General features: G+C 42.2%; 1 pseudogene; it reads right to left on the reverse strand.

The window, feature by feature from the left end:
* The window catches only part of LOC102484011 (heterogeneous nuclear ribonucleoprotein D-like), a 27799-nt pseudogene extending 19559 nt beyond the window's left edge, over positions 1-8240 (reverse strand).
* Between the last annotated feature and the right edge of the window lie 1958 nt (positions 8241-10198).

Consider the following 10198-nt stretch of genomic DNA (forward strand, 5'->3'; position numbering starts at 1 on the left):
TTTTTTTTTTTTGGAGAGGTTTTTCCTAAAGGGCGCGTGCACTCGCCAGAAAGACAGAGAGAGACAGAGAAATATAAAGCAAGAAATCACCCTCCGGGGGGATGGCCATGCCACAATCCGTTCCCCTCCATTCTCCTCTCGGGATCTTGGGCACGCACGCACACACACCCGGCATGAGTTTAAGCCACCGGGTCCGGGACTCGAATCGCAGTCGATCAACATGGAGTCCAGTGACATAGCCATTACGCCAACTGCTGGTGCCTTGAATGTCTTTTATCTGACTCTCTGGTGTGATTGCATTGTCTAAACCTTTCAGTACTATGTTGAAGAGGGAGGAGTGGAGAAAGTCGCTAGCCTTGTCTTATTCCAGTTTTTAGTGGAAAAGTTTTCAGTTTTTCCCATTCAGTATGTTTGCTATGGGTTTGTCATAGGTGGTTTTTATTGTGTTGAGGAATGTTCCCTCTATGCCAATTTTGCTGAGCCTTAATTATGAAGAGATACTGTATTTTATAGAATTATTTTTCTGCATCAACTGATATGATCATATGTTTTTTATCTTTCCCTTTTTTAATGTGATATTTTACACTTATTGTTTTGTATATGTTGAATCATCCTTGCATCCTGGACTAAAACCCACCTGATCATGACATATAATCTTTCTAACGTGTTGTTAGTTATGATTTGCTAATATCTTGTTGAGAATTTTTGCATCTGTATTCATCAGGAATATTGGCCTGAAGTTTTCTTTATTTGTTATGTCCTTGTCTGTTTCTGGAATCAGGATGGTGGAGTCTTAATAGAAAAAATAAATGACAATCTCTTCCTTTTGGATCTTTAGAAATAGTTTGAGAATTAGAGTTAGTTCTTTGAAAGTTTTGTATAATTCAGAAATAATCCATCAGTACTTGGGCTTTGTTGGGAGGCTATTTATTACTGATTCAATCTCATTGATTTTTATAGGTCTATTCAGACTTTCTATTTCTTCCAGGTTCAATCTGGGTAAGATCTATGTATCCAGAAATTTGTCCTTCTCCTGTAAGTTGTCTTGTTTGTTGGTGATGTACTTGCTGATGATGCTTTGTGTTTCTCTTATGTCCAATGTAATATCACCTGGATCCTTGCTGATTTGATTTAACTGGTTTCGTTCTCTGGTTTCTTTTTTTCTTTTTAATAGAGAGGTATTTGCTATAGGGTGTATGTACTTGCTAGAGAGACATAGAGAGACAGAAAGATTAAAAAGCAAGAAATAACCCCCCACCCCATGGAGATAATCAGGTCACAATCCCTTCTCCTCCATTCTCCTCTCAAGATTTTCAGCACTGCACACACAAACCCAGTGTGAATTTTAAGCCGCTGAGTTTGGAACTCCAACCACAGTTGACTAAGTGGGAGTCCAGCGATGTAACCATTACACCATCTGCCGCTCCTTCTCTCTTCTTGATTGGTCTAGCTAATGGTGTGACAATTTTATCTTCTTAAAAAAATAGCTTTTGATTTCATATATTTTCTGTATACTTCTTTTATTTATTTATGCTTGAATCTTTATTATTTATTTAATCCTGGAAGTTTTTTGGTTCTTTTGTTATTGTTTTTCCTGTTCCCTGAGTTGTGTTGTTAGGTTGTTTATTTGCCACCTTTCTATTTTATTTTATTTTTTTGCGGGCAATAATTTCTATGAACTTCCCTCTTATTACTACTTTTTCTGTCTCTCATAGAATATAAACTCTTGTTTGTTCATTATCATTGGTATCTATGAGCCTTTTGATTTCAGACTTAATTTCTTCAATAGCTGAAAAGTCATTTAGGAGTAAGTTGTTTAGTTTCCATGTATTTGTGTATTTTTGAGGGCTATTTCTGCAGTTGACTTCAAGTTTGATTCCACATGGCCAGAAAAGATGCTGGATATAGTTTCTATACATTTGAATTTGTAAAGGCTTGCTTTGTACCCTATCATGTGGTCTATCTTCGAAAATGTTCCATGTCAGGGTGAAAAAAATGTATATTTTGTGATTGTTGGTGAAGTCTGTCAAGTTAGATGTCTGTTGAGTTCATTTTATTTGTAGTATCATCAAGATCTTCTATCTCTTTAGTTTAGTTTAGTTTGTTTGTTTGGTTTTTGTCTAGAAAATCTGTCCAGAGAAGACAGTGGGGTATTAAGATTCCCAGTGATCATCCCTTGAGATCTAACAGTCTTTCTTTCACATAGTTGAGTGCTCCAGTGTTAGGTGCACATGTATTTTAAAGTGTTATATTTCCTTGGTGAACAAGTTCTTTTAGTACTATACATTATCCTTCTTTTTCTCTTCTTACATCTTTAAGACTATTTTGTCTGATATCAGTATCACAACTCCAGACTTTTTTGTTTCCATGTGCATGGAATATCTTTTTCCAGTTCTACATTTTTAGTCTATGTACATTTTTATCAGTGAGGTGTGTTTCTCGTAACCAACATATAGATGACTTCTATTTTTTTCATCCATTAGGCCAGTTTGTGTTTTTTTTTTTTTAAAGAATTATTGGGACCAGCAGCACAAACATGGCTATGTCACTGAATTCCCATGTAGTCAACCACAGTTTGAGTCCAGGACCCAGTGGCTTAAACTCATGCCAGGCGTGTGTGCATTCATGCCCAAGATCCCGAGAGGAGAATGGAGGAGAAGGGATTGCAGCGTGGCCACCACCACTTCCCTGGGGGAGGGTGATTTCTTGCTTTCTATCTCTCTGTCTCTCTCTGTCTTTCTGGCGAGTGTACGTGCCCTATAGCAAAAACCTCTCCAAAAAAAAATAATATTATTTATTTATTCATTCATTTATTTTACTTTGACCAAAGAGAGCCAGAGAGGGAACCAGCAGTTAGCATAATGGCTATGTCGCTGGACTCCCACGTAGTCGACCGCGGTTCGCATCCTGGACCCGGTGACTTAAAACTCACGCCGGGCGCGTGTGCTGCGTGCCCAAGATCCCAAGAGGAGAATGGAGGAGAAGGGATTGCGGCGTGACCATCCTCCCTGGGGGGGTGATTTCTCGCTTTCTGTCTCTCTGTCTCTCTCTGTCTGGCGAGCGCACGCGCCCTATAGCAAAAACCTCTCCCCAAGAAAAAAAAAAGAGAGAGACAGAGAGTGAGGGAAAGTGAGAAAGCAAGCCACCAAGTTCAGGATTCGAACCACAGTCAGCCATGTGGAAGTGTCCGGCACCTTACCACCATACCATCTGCTGGTCCCAGTCTGTGTCTTTTAATAGGAGAATTAAATCCATTAACATTTGACATTATTATTGATATTTATGAACTTATCTCTGTCTTTTTGTTGTCATTTTCGTAGTTTTTGTTCTCTTATTTCTGTTCGTCTCTCTTTAGTTTTCCTGATGCAATATGCCCTTTAGTACTTCTTGTAGAGCTGGTCTAGTATTGGCAAATTCTTTCAGTTTTTGTTTATCTGAGAGTACTTTTATTTGTTCTTCTCATTTGAGAGATAATCTTGCTGGATATAGTATTCTTGATTAAAATTGTATTTCTTTGAATGTTTTAAATACATCTTCCAATTCTTTCCTTGTCTACATCGTTTCATTTGAGAGGCCTGATGTTAGCCTATTTAGATCATCTTAAGTAACTTGATGTTTCTCTCTTACAATTTTTAGAATGTTTTCCTTGTCTGAATTTTTACCAATCTGGCTATGATGTGCTGTAAGGACGATATTTTTATGTTGATTCTATTTGGAATTCTTTTTTATTTCCTGGATCTGAATTTCTCCTTTTCTCTAAATTTGGAATGTTTTCAGATAGTATTTAATGAAAGAGGTTTTCCATGCCTTAGCAGCTTCTTCATCTTCTGGAATAGCCATATATGAATATTTGGGCATTTCATGGTGTCTAGAATTTCTTGTATGCTATCTACATTTTTGGTGAGGGGCTAATTTTTAAATTATTTTTGGTTGTTTGGTCTGTTGGAGTCTTGGTCTTCAAATTCTTTCTTCTGCATGATCCAATCTGCTGTTAATGCTTTCTAGGGAGATTTTAATTTGTACTATATTCATTTGCAGTTCTGTTTGATTTTTTTTTTTTTAGTGTGCCTATCTCTTTTGTAAAGTGTGTAGTTCCTCTTTTAGATCTTGCAAGAATTTCCTCATCTCCTGGAACTCATCAACTTCTTTCTCCTTTCTCTTTAACAGATCATTGTCTCTCTTCTCTTCCATCTCTGTTAGCTTCGACATTATGAATGCTCTAAATTCCTTCTCAGACATTTCCATGATTTTCACCGAACTGCTTGTGGATGAAGAAGAGTTGCTCTTTTCCCTTGGAGGAGAGGTATTTTCTTGTTTTCCCATATTTCTTGTTATCTGGCGGTGATTTCTTGCCATCTGATGGGTGGTGTGTTTCTTTCAAATTCCTGAAGTTCAGTCTGAATGTTCAGGAGCCAGCAGACGGAGGTGATCTAGAATCTCTTTGCCGTTCTGTTGTGATTGCTAGTTCGCAGGAGTCATGTGGAACCTCCTTCTGAAAGCCTGGCCTCTTCTGCTGCTAGCTTGTTTGCTGGAGGCTGAATTATCAGTAGAAAGTCTTCATTTCTCCTGTGCCCTGCAATACCTAGTTCACAGGAGCCATGTCCAGTGTGCCTATCTCTTTATGTCCTGAAATTATTTGATCATTTCCTGGAATTGATTGTCTAATTTCTCACGCATCTCATTGAGTTTTGCCACTATGAATGTTCAGAATTATTTTTCTGACCTTTCTCTGAATTCCCTTGTGTTTTGTTCATTGTTGGTGAGAGGCTACTACTCTCATCAAGGGGAGCACACCCTTTTTTCTCATGTTTCTTCAGAATCTACACTGGTTTTTGGTCATCTGATGCAGTATTCACATTTTCCTATTTATTGGAGTAGATTAGAAAGCTGCCAAGACCAGGCCTAAGTGTCCCAGTGGTTAGGTTGAGCCTGTCCAGCTGGATGGATAGAGTGACACAAGTTCCTAAGATAATCGGGGGGGGGGGGAGGGAGTAGAACAACGGGGGGGGGGGGGGGCAGTGAGGGTGCACTCATGAGAAGAGGCCTGCTGAGACCAGACAGTTTATAACTTTTTAATCCAGGTTATGTTGGTTAATCATTTGTTGGGCCCACTGATTATTCTCATCTCATTGCTTCTATTAAAGTGGCTTAATCAGCTAGACAACCCTTATCCATCTCCCGCCTACATTACATTGGGTGGGGAATTTTATGCCCTGATTGGTTTTTCTATCTAGCCATATAGGTGTTCCAGACCTCTTACCCATTTTCATTGTATAGCTTTTTCTTTCTTCAGAACCACTTTAAACTCAATGGATGATTGTAACTTCCTCTCTCCTTACCCTTTTGTTACATAAGCCAGCTTCCTCAGCAGCCATTTCTGTGAGAACATTCCTGGGAAACCAGGAGTCTGTGTCACCTAAGCCTTGGCTCAAATAAGTCAATTTTATTTCATTTACTATCCTCAGCTGTCTAGGTTGATACCATTTTACTCAGAGAGAGGACATCCATAGTGAAACTATTTCTTAGGAGGAGCTGATGAGTTCAGGATTGGACATGATGAGGTGAAGGCATCTATGAGGTATCCAGCTGCAAACTTGCTTATATAAATCCTGAGTTACACAAAAGAAGCGGAGATTTGGGCTTCTGAGGTGGTAGCAACACAAGTTATAGAAAGGTGAGGAGAAGAAATGTATCGTGACTAAAGAGGGTCTCAGGCATGACTTGGTCAAAAGTTGTAGATCCAGGATTTAAACCCAGTCCACCTGCAGTGGAACAAAACACAGCTTCCCCCAACCTTCTAGGGCTACAAATTAAAATGACATAAGGCAAATTATCAGGAGAAAAAAAAATACATTTAAATTATGCACATATGTATGCAGAAAGGGGTTAGAGTGTTCACCTAAAAAGAAGGCTGAAGCATAACAAGTGAAATAAAAGTGGTTTATTTCAGGCAGGGCTCAGGACAAGTCACCCGGATGAACAAATTCATAGTTCCCTAGATACATACTCATGAAAATGGTGACAGAGAATATTTCATGTAACAAAGAGAAAAGACAGAAGAGAGGAGGTTACAAGTTACTTGTTAAACGTTTACATGGGTTCATTTAAAACAATGCGGGCAACTTCTTGACTATACCTTATTCTTTACATCAGGAACTCAAGAATATGACAAGAAGCAAGGGTAGGAGTAGCACTATAACGTCTATAATCCTTTTGTAGAATTGTAGTGTGTTTACAGCAAACCAAAACGTGCCTTTCTGGGCAATAACCATGATAACTGTGAGGTGTAGCCAGTCTTAGGCTTATGTTTTGCTGTGGACTTCAAGATTTAAATGTCTCACATTAAAGAAACACAAAAATGGAGGACTATGTGTTGATATAATGTTTATAATAACTTTAACTGGACTGGTGTACAGTATATTTATGCTGGAAAAATTCATTTTCCAAGTTGTTGTGATGTACGGTGACTGAATGTAGAAAATAATTTTTTTAAAAAATAGAGTTAAATGTTCTTTGTATTCCACAGGCTGCCCTCAGCTTCTTTTCTTTCCCAAATGGTTGGCACTTATGCAGTATCCTGAGCTACAGAAAAGAATAGGAGACTGGGGCTTCTGGGGGTAGTAGGGTTGCAGAAAAACAGGTGCTGAGGAAGGAAAATGACACTCAGGAGAGACTGGGAGAAGTCTTTATTATGCTAGTGGACACTGAGGAGTTAAAGCAGGGAGTTGGACACGTCTTTTATGAGGGAATTGGGAGGGGAGGTCTCAGGATGTTAGGAATGTGGAAGGGGCTCAGAATCTGCCCTAAAATGGAGGGGGCAGAGAAATAGGAAGCCTAACCTATTCAGGGTTTCAGGTTACCCTGTAGCTTTGGGCAGGGGCACTAAGTTTGTCAGAGGGCAGAAACCTCAGGCAGCTATCATCCCTAAGTTATTCCTGAATTCAGAGTTTCTCCAGATCATTCCCTGCTCTTGAGCCTCAACTATACTCAAGGAGGGTCAGTTAATGGGAGGGCGGTAAACATAGCTTTCCAGGGCAGCAACAAGCAGTTGACACCTGATGGCTTCAAGGCAGGGGATTATGAATCGCTTAATCAGATTAAGGGCACATGGTCCGACTACCAGTGCTAAAAGAATAACTGCTAGGGGCCCCAGGAGAGGCAGTAGCCATGGGGCCCATGTCCAGAGCCCATTCCAACCTGCCCAGGAGTCAGCCATTGCTTCTCGCTGTTTGGAGACCAAATCCTTAAGCTGCTTAGCCATGTCTCAGACCACACCCAATTTGGTGGCATAGAAGCAACATTCCTCTCCCAGAAATAAACAGAGTCTACCCTTTTCGGCAGTCAGGAGATCTAACCCCCTCCAATTCTGTAGGATCACATCAGTCAAGGAGTCTAGCTGGGCTTGTGGAATCTCAATGATATTTGCTACCTGTTGGAAGCCATCTGCCAGGGCAATGGACTAGTAAGCAGCAGAGAATGCCATCCCTCTGATCCTGGTCCCAACCCTAGCAGCAATCCCCAGCGCTAAAAGGGGAATGAATTGTATCATCCTCCAAATTCTAGCATGTACTACCCGGGGGACATCAACAGTCTCATTTCCCCATAGAATGTCCATTTGGGGGCCAAGAACTGCCCAGGTACAGGTCCTGGACCAGTTTGCTGGAAGGCACTGGGAAGCATAGTGCCCACATGTGAGGTGGAAACCCAGGTATTGGGAAAGAATTGAGGTCCCATTTTCTGGATATGTGCTGTAACAGGTCATATTATTTACTTCAATGGAATCTTGATTTGTAAAACAGCACTGGAACGTGGAGGAGAGGTGCACCTGGAGACTGGTCCCCTTGTACAGAAGTCAGATTAACAAGAGGGGTGTAATTTGTAGGGGAATTCGGAGCAGCATGTATGCAGGGAAAGGCTGTTCAGACACAAAACCAACAACTGGATGCTAACTGAGGTTGTGCCAGATACAGGAGAGCTTGGGTCGTGCTAATGAGCATAATTACTCTTGGATCAAGCTGGGGGTCCCTCCAAGGTGTAGGAGGCCTCAACTAAGCTCAAGGAGACTGAGGCTTAAGCCTCTGTACTGCTTCATGCCTGAGCCTCTGTAGGACATTTACCTCCTCTATCTGGGAGCCCGTGCTGTCTGAGACCTGTGTAGCAGACCCATTTCCCTGTGGGGGAACAATTGTAGCAATCATGGCTCCCTCTGCTCTTACCCACAAAATAGGTTGTTCCATCATTCCGGCACTTTTGGAGGGTGACCAAGTTGAGGCAGGACTTGTAGCCCTGCCCCTGGTGCACAAATGCCAGCTGGCTCAGGAGCACTAGAATGACTATGGGATCATAAATCCCAGGCAGGTGAGCTACCATTGGTAAGTAGGCGCCTGGTCACAGTCAAATCGTGGCTTGCTGGTTCCACCATTTGAAGCAAGGGGTCCTGTCAAGCTTGGTAAAAGAGCAAAGGCCAGGGTCAAGTGTATCATTAAAGCAAAATAGATGTTAGGAACAGAACCCCAGCGAAAATGCCTCCGGTCAGTTAACCCAGCATCTTAGGCCTATCAAGTTTCCTACTACCAGGAGGTATGATATTGCTAGCAAAAGCCTCTCCCATAACTTCCAGCCCCTTGGAGCCACCGCTGCCAGACCAATGGAGAGAAGCACAGCCAGCACTATGGGAAGGGCTAGGAATAGGAAATTGTAAGGGTATGGTGAGTGGTGGTGACACCATATGATGGATGGTGTCGTCCATCGCTGTCCACAAGCTTCCACCGTGTGTAGATTGGTCAGCGTCTACAGTGACCAAAGCAGGGCTGTAGACTCCTCAAGCTACCGCCATGCATACAGTAACAGCCCAGGAGAGGCTGCAGCAGGGCTGCAGTCTCGATGACAGGTTTTGGTTCTCTGAAAGGTTATCTTAGTTGACAGCTCAGGGTGGTTTTTCACCATTCAGGTTCCAGGATCCTCTGGTACTGTGGCTTGCTTCACTCAAGAATGGTGGATCCACAGGGCTAGCCCTGCAATCTTAACTGCAATGAGGGTAACAAGCACAACAACATATGGTCCCAACCAGATGGGCTGTAGTGATTTTTTTTTTTAATTTTTAACCTATACAAGATTCCTGGGCTCATGTTTGTATATCCAGTTTCTAAGGGGTATGGGGTTTCTTTCTAAGGTGACATGGGCTATTTTTTAAAAAGCCTTTCCCATGGCCACCAGATCCTGAGTCAGGACTGCCTCACCCAGCTGATGGACGTCAACCCTTCAGGCCCGGGTAACTAAAGGGGGTGGCTGGCCAAATAAAATCTCATAAGGCAAATAACCTTGTTTTTGTGGTATACATCGAACTCAGAGCAGGGCCAGTGGGACGATATCCACCCAGGGGTGTTCAGTGTCCTGACCGAGCTTGGCTAGGGTGGACTTGAGGGTATGATTCATTTGTTCAACTCTCCCAGAACTCTGAGGTCAGTAAAAAAACTTCCATTTTATGCCCAAGGCTTGAATAGGGATCCCTCCAAAAGCAGACTTAGATCTTAAGTCAAGTCTCAGGAAAGTCCCAGCGTTGGGACCCCCAGATGTCACCTGAGAATTCAATCTATTCATATATGAAAAAAGTCAGACAGCACTAGAGTGTTTTCAGCAAAGCCTGGGATCCGAATTCTACAGAATCCTACTAGAAATTCACATAGTTGCTTCCACTCCCTGTGTAACTTCTGCCACAAAAGCAAGGCCATTGTCTGACCCGATCATAAAGGGAAACCCAAATCGAGGTATAACTTCCTTCAGAAGGGCTCGAGTGACTTCTCTGGCCTTTTCAGTTCACATATAAGTACTTATGGCCTTGGCATGGTCACACTTCTGAGAAGTCTGCCTCCAGTAATTCCAGGGGAGTTGTCCCAGTGGTTTGTATTCTAACTGGCCAAGTTGGCCCTTGAGCAGTGTTATTTCTGGCACAAATCTTGCATCACACACTTACAGTTGCACACAATTATGGTAGGTGACTCAAGAAATAGTATCAGCTTGGGACCAGCAGTTAGCGTAATGGCTATGTTGCTGGACTCCCACGTAGTCAACTGAGGTTCGCGTCCCGGACCCAGTGGCTTAAAACTCACGCCGGGCGCGTGTGCGTATGTGCCCAAGATCCCGAGAGGAGAATGGAGGAGAAGGGATTGTGGCGTGACCATCTCCCCTGGTGGGGGTG

This window comes from Tupaia chinensis, unplaced genomic scaffold, assembly GCF_000334495.1.
Source record: "Tupaia chinensis unplaced genomic scaffold, TupChi_1.0 Scaffold141490_1, whole genome shotgun sequence".
Classification (NCBI taxonomy): Eukaryota; Metazoa; Chordata; class Mammalia; order Scandentia; family Tupaiidae; genus Tupaia; species Tupaia belangeri.